Genomic DNA, 12744 nt, shown 5'->3' with positions numbered 1-12744 from the left:
CCTGTAGGTGTGGGGGTGGGGAGCTCCAGGAGGACCCGGTTCCTCAAGCCCCTGAACAGGAAGAAGCCCCGGCCTCCCCTCCCGTATCCTCCCGTCCCCTCCCCAGCATTTTCTCTCCTTCCCTCCTCTGTTCCCCCAGCTTCTCCCTCCCTCCTCTCCTCCATTCCTTAGGCCCCTCCTCCCCACCCCCCCCTGCCCCGCCCCTCCGCTCCCTCCAGACCCCTCCCCAGCCCCAGGCTCCAAAGGCCCCAGGGCGAGTGGCCCTTGCGACAGCCTGCAGCGCCACCTCGGGGCCGGAGCCGGCAGCGCCGCGGGGTCGCCACACCCGGAGGAAGGCACGGGTCGCCTCCTCCGCCCCAGGGAGCAGGTGCGGCCAGCCCGCCGGGCCCAGGGCCCTCCTCCGCCCGCAGCCCGGGCTCCGCGGCTCCGGGGTGATGCTGGCGTGGACAGCGGTGCCGTCTCCGTCCCCCCTGACGACCCTCATGACCAGCTCAGTTCCTCTCGCCGAAGACCAGGCGCCAGAACTGAAGACAGTCCCTGCCCTCTCACCCCCTCCAAGTGGGGCCGCCAGCCTGGGGATGCCAGGGCTCCTTGCGCTCCTGGGAGGTGGGCCCCACAGGGGCCGGCGCACCCATACTGCAGATACGGAGACCGAGGCTCCGACACGGGCAGTCGGGGCGGATGGCTCGGGACCTAGAACCCGGCACCGTGCCCTGTTCAGTAATCACACGCGATCACCCACGCTGTGCCAGGTGGAGCTCTGGGACCAGGGACACAGAGAAGAAAAGGCAGTGGAGGAAGCCCCTGCCCCGGGGGGGAGGGTATGTAAGTGCAGGTTGTAGTGATTGGGGATTTGACCTGAACGTATCAGAGAAGGTGCTGGCAACCCAGGGGGCTTCTGGGAGGGGTGGGGGAGGGAGGTCTGAACTGCCTTCAGAGGGGAGATGGCTTCTGGGCTGTCTCCTCCAGGCAGAGTGAGAGTTTGCCAGGGGAAGATGATGGAAGGGCTTTCCAGCCTGGAGGAACAGCCTGCCGGAAGGCAAAGAGGCTAGAAAAAGCAGGAGGGGGGTCCTCTGTGACTGCAGTGATGGCTGGAAAGAGGTGCGAGACCAGGAAGAGGTTTGGGCCTCTTTCTGTAGGCATTAGGGAGACAAGGTATAATAGCAGTCGTGATCACAGTGTATATTAATAGCCCCAGCTAACACTTACTGAGGGCTTCCTGTTTGCCAGGCATGTTCTGAACACTTTAAACATTTCTTTCTTTCACTCCTCTTAGAAGGATTATTGCCACCTCTATTTTATAGAGAGGAGAAGACACAGAAAGGTTAAGTCACTGCGCCTGGTCATTCAGCTAGTGGGTGGGAGATTCGACCCCAGCATCAGACTCCAGAGCCTGTGCCCTCAATGAGGAGAAAGGTGGGGGGCGGGGGGAGTGCAGGGCTGGGGAGGGAGCAGATCCCAGAGCTCTCTAGGCGATAGGGTGGCTGGGGCCACTGACTACCGGGAGGGAGAAGGCTGGAGGAGGCAGGATGACTCTGTCTCAGTCTGATGGCGCCATTCAGATTTCACTCATTCTGAGAATAAATTCTGCCCTCAGGTCTGCCTGGCCTTGGCCTCCGCCCTCAGGGAGCTGACATTTCAGGAGGCGAAGAGAAATAAACATAAACACAAGACTGAGCAGGACAGTCTCAGACGGTGATACTGACTTGGAGGAAAACTGGACCCAGAGAGGGATCCAGAGATAGGGGGCGGAGGATCCCTTACTTAGGGCCAACCTCCAGGGACACACCTTGTGGCCCTTCCCCTCCAAGGGCCCTCCCCCATGCCCTCGGGGCCCTGTGAAGGCTGCAAGAGGGAGGGGTCCCTGATGGCCCAGGTCTAGGAAAATGCCCCTGGAGACCCCTCCGTGCTTTCCGGGTCAGCCCCTTACTTCCTCCTGCATTGCCTTCCAGCCGTCTCCCTTGGGAACACCTCAGCTTAACGGGCCTAAAACAGCAAAGTTTTTGGCTTCCCCTGCCTGCCTCCAGGGCTAAGGTCAAGGAGGGACATGTTAGACCTTCGGGAACAGAGCGATGGCCTCTCTCTTCCAGAGGAAGTGAGGGAAAAAGTTCCCTACCACACGCTGTTTGGTTTTGAATAACCACCCCCCACCCCGTGTTGCCTATAAAATATTAGACACAGAGAATCTTAGAGCAACAGAGTCTTAGATCCTTCGACTTGAGCATCACATTAGAGACTCTGTGAGAAATGGAACACCTTGGGTTTCTGGAGTCATTCAATTTTGGATTTGCAGGATGAAAACACGAGATCAGAAGCCTAGGGTTTGGGGGTTCGGATTTGCAGGGAGCTTGGATGTCCCCTCATGGTTCCATCCACCCCTCACTAGCTGCTGTCTTTGGGCATTCACTTAACGTCTCTGTGCCTCAGTTTCCTTTCTTTTTGTTCAAAGCGGACGGAAATAGTTTGCACCCGGAAGGGCTCCTGCGCCGGTTCGATGAGCTGCTGCTACAGAAAGCTTGGCCCAGTGCCAAGCTGGGTAAACTGTGAGCTATACTAATACTCTTCGAGCTAATACAGTTCACCTCCCCTGTGATGCAGGGGTGGGTCAGACAGCTGCTGGTGCCTCTGCCCAGCCGGCCGCTGTGTAGAAGGACATCCAGCCTAGACTAGATTCCCTCCTGAGGTGAAGTACCCACCTTCACAAGACGCAACCTTTGTCCTGCAGCGAGGGAACGGGTCCGAGCCCGTGGTTCTTCCGCCCTGAGTGTCCCAATCCTGTTCTCTGGTGCTGGAGACCCCCTCCTCCATGCCTACAAAGCCAAGGGTAGGGTGGGGGGTGGGGGGGAGGAGCTAGGCCCACCCAGCACCTTCCCCAGGATGGCCTGGCGAGGTGGTACAATTTGTCCAGAGCCCTTCCCAATCCAGCTGCCCTTTTCTTCCTTTCTCAGCAGCCCCCTTCAATTGCCGGGTTTCCTGGGTGCTCATTTGTCCCGCCTTGACAGGGAGAAAAGCCTCCATTCGTTCTCCCGAGGTCAGAGGAAACGTGTGCTTTATAAAGGACACCTGGATTAGTAACATTTAAGGGAAAGCCACAACTTGGAGAGGGTGGGTTCAAGCATCCCCTGGGGGGCTGCGGGACCAAAATGGGTGGGATCGGGAGGGAGCTTAGAGCACCGGCTACCCCGATCCAGGGGCTGGAGGCTTCTCCAGGCGCCCTGCCTTCCTCCCTGCCGCCCGCCGGCCGCCGAGTGCAGGACCACAGCCCGGATCACCTACCCATCTGCAGTCCCGGTGGCCTGCCAGTCCTCTGTCCCACGGCATTAATTGGTTTTCCGGCACCGGTAAATCCCCTGCTTCGCCTCTAGGGGAGGAGCTGCGGTCAGGGAGCTGGGTGCTTGCTTGCAAGGCGCCCATCACCAGCCTGAGGGCTTTTTCTGGCTGGGCAGGAGAATGCGTGTAACTCCCAAATTAGGCTTTCAACGGCTGTCTTTCCCTAAAGGAGACACGTGGGCTCCTTTAGTGTTTCAGCTAAAACACTGAGAGGGAGCAAGAGAAGTAGAAATTGGCTTATTTCTAGAAATTCAGCGAAAACAGTCTGGACTGGTTTTGTGTTTTACATTTTTTATCTCCCCCCACCCCCACCCCCCCCTCCCCGGCCTCCCCCTCCCCTGCCCCACCCCACTCCACCTTGGCCTCTGATGCCAAAGCCACACGAGCAGACGTGGCTTCACAGGACCAGACATTCAGAGTCAAGCCGAGTCGAGTGGTCAGTGGGGAGAGCCGGTGGGCTTGGGGCCACCTGGCTCAGCTCTGGGATGAGGGTGGAGCTGGGCCTCGGTGATGGGGAAGAAGGTTCCAGAATGGGGAGAGGCTCAAGAAAGGAAAGAACACCTGTGCTCCCACCCGCCCCCAGCCATCCCCACCCCACTTTCTGCTGCAGGCTCAGTGAGGGGCCCGGGATCCTCAGGAAAACCAGGCCCCGCCAGGTGCTGCTCCTTTGCACATGCTGTTCCCCTGCCGGGAGTGCCCTGCTGTCTGCTGGAGAAGCCCCCGCAGCCTTCCAGCCACGCGGCCCTCCTCCGCGAGGTCTCTGTCCTCCCCACCCGCCCCCAGCCATCGCGCTCTTACGACCTTTCCAGCCGCAGACCTTCTTACCTTTGGAGGATCCGTCTTCTATGAGATCACACATATTAGATCAGATCCCACATCGAATCAATGTATGTGTAACATGTGAGAGCCAAGTAGAGCAGAAAGTGACTCTTTGACACGTATCGATTTCTTTTTGCGTTTTAAGGGTATTTATTTGGAGAGAGAGAGAGAGGGTGCGCATGCGAAGGAGGGAAGAGAGAGGGAGAGAGAGAATCCCACGCAGGCTCTGCCCTGTCAGCACGGAGCCTGACCCGGGGCTTGATCCCACGAACCAGGAGACCACGACCTGAGCCGACATCCAGAGTCGGACGCTCAACCGACTGAGCCACCCAGACTCCCCAGTACGTATCAATTTCAGCGGCGCAATTTCCTGTTCGTATTTTAACCGCATGACTCTCTCCGGATCTTAAACCTCCTCAGAGGCCCTCAAGAGCTCGGAGATCCTGGCGCTGTGGCTGGAGCGGAGCATCTGAGGGAGAAGACACTCCCCTTCCACCCGGTCCCCATCCACGCAGAACCGGGGCCTTCCCGCGGTATCCCATGGTGACGTCATCATCGCAGTCTCCGGGGGACAAGGCAGGGGGCGCGGCCCGTCATTTCTAGATGCCACGTGGTCAGCCCAGGGCCAGGCACAGAAGGATCAGTAAAGCTGCTGAGAAAAAGTGAGCAAGCCAGTGAGACCTCCTGGCAGCACAGGCTGTAGGAACAGCAGCCGGGGACACGGGTGGCCTTCGCAGACCCCGCCTCCCAGCGCCCCCCTCGCCAGGGAACATGGCGCATGTGGTGCATGAGGACCGAAGGAGAGAGAGGAAACTCATGTTGGGAGAGGGGAGCCCCGTCGTGCCTATGGGCACCTGCCAAGAGGGTGGGCACTTGGGACAGCCATGGGGGTGGGGCAGGAGGTAGCTAATGGGACACCCACCGCACCCCACCCCAACCTGGAGATATCAGCTGGCTTACATTAAGTGAGGCAGAGGGCTCTGGGGGGAAGGATCTGGAATTGGGGGTCAAGGCAACATGGTGGGAGTCCGGCTGCACCCCTCGGTAGCTGTGTGACCTTGCCCCCCTGGGCTTCGTTTCTGTCCTCTGGAAAATAGGATCCGGAAGGCCCAAGCTCACAGCCAAGTTCAGTAGCGTTCATGGTGAAGCGGTCAAGAACACGGGCTTTGGAATCAAGGTCACTCCCCGGGTTAGGTGACCTGGGGACGATAAAGAGCAGTAGCATAACGAGTTGGATTCCCTGCCCCCTCTTTTCTGGGTGGATTCTCTTCCTGCTGCTTTCTTCTTCCTCTGTGGGTGGGGGCTCAGTCTGATCTTGGTACACTGGGGTCTTAGAGGCGGCGGGGAGCCTGGAGATGGCCTCTCCGTTCCAGCTTTCCCGTGGAAAGACGAAGAGTCAGGGTCACAGAGAGAAGAACGTGCCTAGGGACCCACAGGAACTATGTGTGGAGCCCAGGTGGGGACATATTTGATCATCACAGCTGTCCTAGAGGTAGTCGCCTGACTCCCAGACCAAGGCCACGTCCCCCACAGTGCACCGTGCAGGAACTGGGGCCAAGGACTTGGGGGCTTGCCTGCCCTCCACAGGGGACCCCAGAAATCAAACCAAACCAAAATAAGGAAGCAGCTGTTGTGTGACGAATGGTCGCTGTTTTCGCAGCCCTGGTCTGAGCGCGTCACGTGTCCTCTCCGGTTCCAGCCTCTCCACACTTCGATGCGGCTCGGACCGTCAGTGTCTACTTCCCAGCACACAGCACGGGCAGGTGCGTGGCCCAGCCGGGAGTCCGTCCCAGGCAGTTTGCTGCTAGAACGTACGAAGCCGCTCCCGTTCTGTGCACCTCGGCAGAAAAGGAGGGAAAAGGAGGCAACGGAGGAAGGGCATCATGTCTGCGACACGGCGGCACGTTATAGGAGTTCATGTGTGCGGGTGGCCTGACCTCTGAGTTTGATGACAGGGTGCGCCTTATCCCTGAGCAAACCCATCTGCCCTGGGGAGCTCCGGGGAGGGCAGGCTGCTCCCCTCAACTGAGTGGGCACAGTGCAGGCAGATGGGCCCAGGGGAGAACAGTGCCAGGCACACTGGCCAGGCCCCCACACCACTAAGCCCAAGCTGCTCAGACATGAACAAAGCTCTCCCCTCCCCTCCCCTCCCCTCCTCTCCCCAGCCTTGGGTCCGCCTCTGCAAAAATGGACACAATGTAACCACCAGACCGTGGCATTGCTGTGGGATTGGAATGAAATCAGGGAGGAGGAAGTCGGTGCTCGGCGACACTACTGGGCCCCAGGCTCACCCAGCCGGTGAGCTCAGAAGCCAGGACTCAGGCTTTGCTGCCTCTGTTCCCATCCTCCGGCCCCACAGCCCAGTGGGAGGGGGCCAGCCAGCGGGTTTCCCTTCCAAGCCTCGATTTCCTCATCTGAGGAATGGAGGTAATGACACCCTCTGGCAGGTTCTCCTCCGAGGCTTGCAATCCCGTGTGTAAATTGACTGGTGCCCAGGGACATCTGTGACCTGGTGTCACAATTTTGAGGTGACAGTGGAAATCGGGCTAAACTGAGCAGAGAAGGAGGAGGAAGACACTGTCCTCACAAGGAGAAGGGGTAGCGCTGAAGTCTCCGTGGGTGCCCCCACCTGTCCCTCACCACCTGCCTTGCGGGAGAGGCTCTGGAAGCTTCTGAGGGGGACTCTAGCGGAGGTGGCTGCCTCCCAGTCTGAACATCAGCTACTCCCCTTCCTTCCAGAGATTCGTCAGTCCTGGAAGATGAGAGAAGGATCTGGGCCTGCGCTCCCCTGGGGGCCGAGATGGAGCCCCACGGGGTGGGCAGGGTGGGGTGGGTGCGGGCAGGGGTGGGTGCAGGAGGGGCTCCGCCTCTGCTTGTTTAGTGGGCGACCCCACAGCAGACCTGCCTCAGCCCAGGCTCTTTTCCTGATCTAATTAGCCTCACTGAGAATTAAACTACACAGCCCTGAAGTGAGCCTGGTCCCCTGAGAGCGTTCCAGAACTAATACTGATTAAATATGAAACAGTTCCTTCTTCAAGCCCGAGTTGAGGAGGCATGAGCCAGAGATGGGGGTTGTAATTACTCGTTCTGATTATGCAGCATGTTTAAGAAGAGGAGGAAAAGGGAGGGGAGGAGATGAGAGGGGAGGAAATGAGGGGAGGGGAGAAGGAAGGAGAAGGGAAAGAGGGAAGGGGAGGGGAGGATAAGAGGTGAGGAGGGGAGAGGAGGGGAGGATAAGAGAGGTAGGAGGGGATGGGAGAGAAAGGGAAGAGAGGAGAAAAGAAGGGATGGAAAGAGGACAGAGGGGAGGGGAAGAGAAGGGAAGGAAAGAAAAAGAAAGGGAGGGAGGGGAGGAGATAAGAAATGAGGAGGGGAGGGGAATAGAGGGGAGGAGAAGGGACAGGCCAGAGAGGGAAGGAAGGGGGGTGAGGGGAGAAGAGGAGAGGGGAGGGCAGGAGAAGAGGGAAGGAGAAGAGAGGAGAGGAGAGGAGAGGTGAGGAGAGGAGAGGAGAGGGGAGGGGAGGGGAGGGGGCCAAGCACCTGCCTGATTACAGGAAGCTACTATGAGGGAGGGTAATGAGGAAATCTGGAGCCTGTATTTACCTCCAGACCCGAAGGCGAAGGCGTTCGCACTCATTGCTTCCTCGGCCTGGACTGCCCTTCCTCAGATACCCACATGGCTCCCTCCAACCCCTCCAAGGCTTTGGGAAAACATCAGCTTCCTGGGGAGGCCTTCCTGGACCCCCTTCACACTGCCCGTGACCCCCAGACTTTTGAAGGCCCCTTTCTGCTTTATTTTTCTCCTTGGCACTTGTCACCATGGAGCCCAGAGACCGGGAGGTCCCTCCGGAGCGCGCAGTGGGGGCGTGGACCAGAGCCTTGGCTGGAGAGATGGCGACAAGGGACAGGAGAAGGAGAAATAAGGCTGAGGGTGGGGGGGGGGGGTTCACCCGGGGAGGTTCGGTGCTCGATGGGCTGGGAGGGGGTGAGAACGTGGGGTGGGGGGTCGCGGGTGAAAGCTCCAGTTCTCAGTGATGGTGGCCCTCTGGAAAGCGAGGTAGCACAGTCTCCAGGGCACAGGTTGGGGTTCAGGTTTAGGCAGAGGCTGCAGCGGGGGGGGGGGGGGGGGGCTGTGGTCACGGGGCTCACACAGCAAGCCCAGTACAGCCAACAGGATGAGGACTGCACCAGAAAGGGGTGGCAGGGTGGGGGTGGGGGCGGGAATGATGTGAACGATGCATTGGAGCTCATAGGTTGAGAAAGGACAAGGACCCACCTCCCTGTCCTAAAACCTCCCTGATTTGCACCACCACCAAGCAGGGCAGTGGACGCCTGGGTCTGTATCCACCCTGACACATCCTCACCTGGTTACAGATTTCACAGCCCGGCTGACTCCCCCTGAGGCCCGGCTGTAACGATGGCCACCTCCTACCTGCTCCTCTGGGACAGGGGCACATCCCCTGGATGGGAAAGCTGGCCCTCGGGCTGTCCCTTCCCACTGACCAGAGCGGGGCAAGGGGGTGGAGGGGTGGAGGGGTGGGGCTCAACCCAGCCAGGGGGCTCTGATTGCCATGGAAACAGGTGGCGTAGTCTCCACAGAGTGATTTTGGTGCCCAGATGAAGAGAATGATGGAGATGCGGGGAGGATCGTGGCGACAGGTTGTGTGAAGCAGGCTCAGCATGTAGAAGCCATCCTGAGGCCCTGGGAAGCAGGGAGAGTGCTGGGCAGGGATCAGTGTGACTGCCCTGTGTGGAATAACCATTATCTGGAGGCCAGGGTATCAGTGCATAGCAGCCAGGAGCCAGAGAACCAGCGAGAACCAGACCAGTGGGCTGAACATCGAAGTTATAAATCAACTAACAAACCGTCAAGTAAAATTAGTTTACCCTCCTACCTAACAAATTCTTGATCTCTGCACTAGAATGTGGGGAGCAGAGAAAGCTGACCCCGGGGGCCAAGGGCCCCTGACCCCCAACCCAGCCCTCCCTCCCCTCCCTCCACAATCTCGCCCGCAGCGCGCAGACACCCCGGCCGGCGGGTCCAGCCCTGCACCCCCACACACGGCTGCACTCCGCGGCTCTCGACGGTGTGCACAAAGGCCGCGTGGTTCACCCTCGGGACAGCAGACCCAGGGATGGGGTCCACGCGGGCTCCGGTCGGTCAGGAAGGGAATTGGGGGGGTGTGGGCGCCAGACCTTGTCCCCTGTGTCTTGACGGGAGAGGCGCCGCGGGAGGAGGGTGAGGGGAGCCCCCCTCGCTCAGGTCTCAGGGTCGCGGGGTGGATGGACGGAGGGGCAGCGGTGGGGCTGACGGACCAGGGGGAGGGCGTGGGGACATCTGGGCCAGAAATGACGGGGCCTGAGATGGGCTGGGCGGTGCGGCGGGGGGTGGAATCCAGAGGTTTGAAGACATAAAAATGGGTGGTCCCTGGGGTGTGAGGGGGGCAGGGGCAGGGGTGCCCCATTGTCTCTGACTTGGGTGAGCAGGTGCCGCGGGGGCAACTCGGGGATGAGAACGGTGTGGGGGGAGCAGGTCTGACAGGAAGCTGAAGGGTTGAACTCAAGGGCCGGGTGGTGGCCCCCCAGATGGCAGAGACTGAGCCCCGGGACAGGAAGGGGCAGGAGGCGGGCGGCTTGTCTAGCTCGGCTCTGTATGTCCAACACTTGGGACCTGCTGGGCACATCACAGACTCACAATGTGGATCTCGGCCCAGGGTCTGGCAGGAGATAGAGCCCCGGGGTTGTAAGCACCTGGACGGGGATGCGCCCGCGGGTGTGGTGAGCTCACGCTGGGGGAGGGGAAAGACGGGGTGGGGGGGTGAGGGGGAGAACCAGGGGTACTCACCCCGGCTTCACCGGCTGGGTCCACAGAGCTGAGTGGCCTCCTGGCCGGGACAGGGGGAGGGGAGGGGGCAGGGGGGAGCGGGTCCAGCGCCTTCCTCCCACGCGCTGACCCAGCCCGCTAGAGAGAGTGGCCAATCAGCGTCCTGCCTCTGAGCAGTCAGAAGCACGCAGCTTCCTTCCTCGAGAAGGGAGGTGGGTCTGCCATGGGGGGAGGGGTGGTGGGTCTGCCCAATAACGAGTCTGATAACTGCTGATCGTGATTTAAACAGAACCTGCACAAAACACAGAAGCAGGGGATTTCATTTCCCCTGGGAGGTGAGGAGAGCCTCATGGAAGGTCTGCCTTTGACTTTGGCCTTGAAGGTGGAGGAAGGTTGCAGAGATGGGGTTTGATGGGAAGGGCGGGAGGGCAGGAGGCAGTATGCCCAGGATGCGTGTGCGATTCAGCAATGCTGCTGGGGGCCTGGCGAGCCTGAGCAAACAGAGCAGCGGGGAAGGGTGCAGATAGCAAAAGGGGGTCCCCAGAGAAGTGGCAACAGGCCGGGGATGAAGATGGAGGGTGTGAAGTGAGGAAGGACAGAGATAAACGCTCCCGATGCAGCAGACAGCCGGCGGCCGGGACAAGACTCGCCCGTGGAGGGATGGTTCTAGAATGGGAATCTGGGGATCACACAGCTCTTTGATTCCTAAGGAGCCTTCAATGAGAAAAATAACAAAATCATAATTTCTGAAAGCCTTAGAGTCCTAGGGAATCTTATAATCTCAGGATAATTGAATTATTGGATCTCACAATCTCAGATGCCTACAAACTACAACAATATGGAACATTAGAATGTTCAAGGTGTCACAACCCAGCTCCTCCTTCCCCGCTAATGACAACGTGCACTCCGTGCACAGCGCTTTGCACACAGGATGTCCTTTTGTCTCCATGACAACCCCGGGGGAGTGCAAACTATTACTTGGCCTGATTTTTCCAGATGAAGAAACCGAGGTTCTGTGAGTATAAGTTGTCGCTGAAGGTTGAACACGGTCAGCACCCGGCCCAGAGCTCTTAGTCTCGGAAACCCAAGCTCTCAGCTTCTTGGCTAGTTCGCCTCCTTCGAGGTCTCTGTGCTCACCTGTCCTCTGTGCACACCTCCAGAGACGGGGAGTTCATTACTGCTCCCCAGGGCCATCCACGCATCCCAATGGTGGACGCATCCCTCCTTCTCAGGGCCTCCACCTGTTGTCCCCTCATCTGCCCTGGGAGACCCCACAAGTAGACAAACCTTCACCCGGGCCCCGTGGGCAGCTCCCGAAAGTGGGGCAGTGATCGCACAGGAAGGAAGAAGTCAGGGAGGAAAGCCCCAGCGGCAGCCCCTCCCTGGTGAGAGAGAGCGGGGTTCACCTGAGGGAGGGAGTCAGCGGAGCCAGGCAGGGGGGAGCAGGTCCCCCAAAGACTGGAGAGAACAAAGCTCAGAGCACTGGGCAGGGTGAGGGGTGAGGGATGGATGTATAATACAGAAACAATCCTCCAACAATCAGAGTTATGGGGCCTCATAAGAGTAGAATCCTAAGTGCTGTGCCTTTAATTTCTTGGCACTTCTCCCTGAAAACTTATTCTGCAAAAATGTGTCTGTGCCATCCATCCTCCCAGATGGCTTTTTAAGTGAAGCTGTTTGTTAAGCAGAAGAAGAAAAGGGAGGGGTGGGGAGGAGCGGGCGGAGCCTCTGCCGCCCCAGGAGAAGACAGAGGGGGGAGGGGGGAGGGGGGCAGGGAGGACCCTGTGGTCCCGGAAAGTCTCAGAGTGCGGCCTCCCAGTGTGGGTGGAGCCACAGGCACAGCCCAATGCACTTGGCCAGAGTCCCAGTGACAGTGGCCCCTAGTGCCCGGGCGCCCCCTGTGTGCCCAGCTCCGGGCTGAGCACTTTGGACTCATTGGTCCAATTCATCCTCACCCGACCTGTGCAGCAGGTCCTGTGAACCTCCCCATTCCACAGAGGAGGAGCTCAGAGAGGGGCAGGCACTTGCCCAAGGTCACACAGCTGATGAGAGGATTAGAGCCCGGAGTCTTAACCAGGCTATCACACAGCCCCTCCCAGCCTCTCAGCTGGAAGATCAGACCCACCAGGCACTCAGGCCCCCAGGGCCTCAGTTTCTCCATCGGTACCCTGAGGTGGAGGGTGTAGCTCCGCGATTCTCAAGCCTGACTCCACGTTGGAATCCTCCCGGGGCTTTTCAGCCGTGCTGAGGCCCTGGGCGGGACCTCAGGCAGACAGAGTCAGGGGAATGGGGCCCCTGTAGCTAGATTTGTTTTCAAATCCCACCCAGACAGTGCTAATTGCTGGAGAGGAAGCAGAGCCACGGGAATTCTCACTCACTGCCTGTGTGAATACAAAGTGGCACAGGCACTTTGGAAGACGGTTTGGCAGTTTGTTACAAAACTGAACACAGTCTCCCCAGACGATCCAGCAGCCACGCTTCCAGGTCGTCACTCTGAACATATGCACAAACACACCAAAACCTGCATGTGAGCACCTACAGCAGCTTTGTTCCTAATTGCCGAGTGCCGAGAGCGACCAAGATGTCCTTCCATAGGGGAGTGGATAAGTAACCTGTGGTACGTCCATACAATGGAAAATTCATCAGTGGTAAAAAAAAAAAAAAAAAAAAAAAAGAGCCATCGAGCTGTGCAGACACACGGATGAATCGTAAATGCTTATCGCTAAGGGAAAGAAGGCCACCTGAAAAGGTCACATTTATATGACCTTCTG

At 59.0% G+C, this 12744-nt stretch overlaps 1 long non-coding RNA gene across 1 annotated transcript; it reads right to left on the bottom strand.

Annotated features, from left to right (window-relative positions):
• Positions 1-4429: 4429 nt before the first annotated feature.
• LOC122241164 lies at positions 4430-10043 on the bottom strand. The gene is made up of 4 exons (XR_006221160.1): positions 9995-10043; positions 5761-6901; positions 5110-5348; positions 4430-4801 (listed from the first exon to the last, which is right to left on the bottom strand). It is a non-coding gene; the product is annotated as an uncharacterized LOC122241164 (long non-coding RNA).
• Between the last annotated feature and the right edge of the window lie 2701 nt (positions 10044-12744).

Source organism: Panthera tigris, chromosome C1, assembly GCF_018350195.1.
Source record: "Panthera tigris isolate Pti1 chromosome C1, P.tigris_Pti1_mat1.1, whole genome shotgun sequence".
Classification (NCBI taxonomy): Eukaryota; Metazoa; Chordata; class Mammalia; order Carnivora; family Felidae; genus Panthera; species Panthera tigris.
The sequence above is the reverse complement of the archived record's forward strand: the minus strand, read 5'-3'. Positions and strand labels throughout refer to the sequence as shown.